Source organism: Chrysochloris asiatica, unplaced genomic scaffold (genome assembly GCF_000296735.1).
Source record: "Chrysochloris asiatica unplaced genomic scaffold, ChrAsi1.0 scaffold00339, whole genome shotgun sequence".
NCBI classification, from domain to species: domain Eukaryota; kingdom Metazoa; phylum Chordata; class Mammalia; order Afrosoricida; family Chrysochloridae; genus Chrysochloris; species Chrysochloris asiatica.
Window position 1 is genome coordinate 712,272 of NW_006408857.1, and position 3,221 is coordinate 715,492.

The window sequence follows — 3,221 nt, forward strand, 5'->3', positions numbered from 1 at the left end:
CACCTGCACTCCTGGTTCATCACCCCTTCCTATGTCTTCAAAGCAATCATGTTGTTATTAGATGCCTTTGAGTCGGTTCCTCCTCATAGTGACTCTATGCGCAAGAGAACAAAACACTGTCTGGTCCTGTAACATCCTCACAATTGTTGTTATACTTGAGCTAATATTTGCTGCCACTGTGTCCGTTCATCTCATTGGGGGTCTTCCTCTTTTTCATAAACCTTCCACTTTACCAAGCCAGCATCATAACATATTTCAGTCTCCTCTGACTTTTGCTTTTCTGTATTCCCTTCCTACTTATAAGGCTCATTGTAATTTCACTGGGCCCACTTGAAGAATCTAGGATAATCTACTCATCTCAAAATCAAAGGATTAACAAACTTGCAGTCAAGTGATTATCCTACAATGCCGATAGCAACACAAAAATATTACCTGTCTCCTCTGCAAAGCTTAATATTTCTTCAACAGAAAATAATTAATGAGCATTGATTTTTCTAACTTTATCTCAGTCCCAAGAAGCACAGATTCTCAAGGGGGCAACACTGATCCCTTAGGTCCTAGCTATAAACTCCCTAATCGGGTAGATTCACAAACAAAGGCCTTGGTGGCAATCAGCCTGTACCCATAGTTAAAAAAGAATCTGGAAGCAACTCTGGTGTGAGTAAAACGAAGCAATTCTATTTTATGTGTCAGCCATGTACCATCTTATTGTGTGCAGGAAGTGGTAAAACAAAAGGGTCAGACACCAAGTTGCAGCATGTTTCCCTCCAAGACCAGGAAGAATCACTTCATCATTGGTGACATAAGAGAAATGGAGTGAGGGAACCAAGTTAGGCTGAGTATTGCCTGAGAAATGATATTAATGAACAAATAATCAAATTATTGATGGAATGAATAGTATATTCTTTCAATGTATTGTTTGCATGTGTTGTTATGAGTACGTATTGAGCATCCATTCTATGCCCGACTCTTTGCTTACTTGAAAATCACATCACATCACTGAAAAGCAGATGTTACTGTTTTCTCTTACTTTTCTATTGAAATCAATTAAAGTCATTGTAAATAGAAAAAGGGTACAGAAATAGATCTGTTATAAATTTTCATGGATATTTACATGACCTTTATCGATGGATATAAAGAGAATAAGAATAAGAGTGAGTGAAAGACAGTTTGATATTTTAGAAGGGTCCACTCTGAAATTTTCTCATTTGGCAATTCAACATGGGTACCCTTGTAGTGGAAAAAAAATGTATATCTATCTCATTTTTTGGACTATGTATTGATCTATAATATGAATTAGCCACTCAATGACTAAAACACTTAGCTCCTAACTGAAAAGTTGATGATCCAAACCCACTAGCACTCCACAAGAGAAAGATGTGGCAATTTGCTTCCATGAAGATTTACAGCCTTGGAAACCCTATGGGAGAACTCTCCTCTGTTCTCTGGGGTCTCTAGGAGTTGGAATCAATCAACTTGACAGCAGTGGGTTCATTTCTACATATTAATTATTATAAACAATGTTGCAATGAAGCAAATTCTATGATCGCCACTTTCCAGAATGAAAACTGAGGCCAAAGGGAGTTGCATTCTTTCTCTATGAAGTTGTAAAACTGGAATTCAAACCCATGTCAGCCACTTTACTTTCTAGTTCATAATGTGGTTGTTACATGCTTCCAAGTCAGTTCCTACTCCTAGCGACCCTGTATGGGGCTTCCAAAGAGCGACTGGTGAGTTTGAACTGCCGATTTTACAGTTCAGACCGACCTTGTAGTCCGGCACACTAACCCACAGCACCACACCAGGACTCCAGTGCATAAAACTGAACATAAAAGAAGCTTCAGCAGCCCTGAGCATAGGACTAGGTTAAGCATTTCAAACCACTGGATTGATTGGCCATCCTTTGCACACCATTTATTTGGTTAACAAACGTTTTCACTATAGATGAAACAGAGAATTTCATACAGAGTCAACCGACTCTTAATAGTCAGATTCTGTGTATGTGTATGAGTGTTCCCTTGTTCTAGTTTCCTTAGCTTTTGAAGTGTATCCCTGCAATGTAATAACACTTTACATGAATTCAGAGGGATTAAAGTTGTATTGATTGGGTAAATATCCTTACTCTATCAAAATTCTAGACTAAATGGACCCTTGTTGTTGCTGTTTTTAAGTGTCATCGAGTCAGTTCTGACCCATAATAACCCTGTATAGGGTTTTCAAGGAGCAGCTGGTGATCTTGAACCATCGACCTTGTGGTTCAAACTGACTTTGCAGTAGAATACATTAACCCGCAGTAACACACCAGGACTCCAAACCTTAGAACGATCCTATTCTAGCTTCTTCTGATTAGTACTTCTGCCCATTAGCCACAAAGTCAGCAGTCAAACTCACCAGCCACTCCTAGGAAACTATACCAAGTCAATATATGTCAGAATCGACTCGACGGTAATTAACAACTACAACAACCCATTAGATAGAAGATTCCATAAAGGGCTGCAGTTCATCTATCTTACAGAAAATTTACTTGCGGAAGCAACTTACTGACCCTCACAAATGTATTGCTTCTCTGCCCTACAGAGCTAGCCTACTGTGCTTGTTCCTCAAGATATTTTAAAGAACCAGAGAAACCCACATCAGCAACAGGCTCAGTGTACTATACATCCCACCAGTAAAGGTATGATCTTATCTGAAACTGATCATCTCTCCTATGGAGGTACAGTTCTGCCTAGTGTTACTGACATCAAACTAAGGGATCCCTCTATTTATGTATTGAGGAAGCTGTTTTTAATTCCATGAGCAATTTATCTTACTGTTTTGGAGGTATGAAAATACATGACTAATAATGAATGTATAAACCACTCATGTACTCACCAACTACATTTTTCAACTTGCATTTTTTTCACTCAAGTTTCTAATAAAGAGAAATGTCCATGCAGTTATTGTAGCTTCAATTCACTGATTTTTTCATAGGCTTATTTGATAGTTTGTCTTTTTTCTGTAACAATGCTATGCACATTCTTGCATGTGTTTCTGTACATACATAAATATATGTATGTGTGTTTATGTTTATTTATATGGAGTCCCTTGTGTTGCTGTGAGATAAAGCACTGGCCTGAAAGGTCGGTTTGAACCACAAGGTTGGTGATTCAAACTCACTAGCCGCTCCTTGTGAACCCTACTCAGGGTCACTATGAGTCAGAACCAACTCGACGGAACTTAAC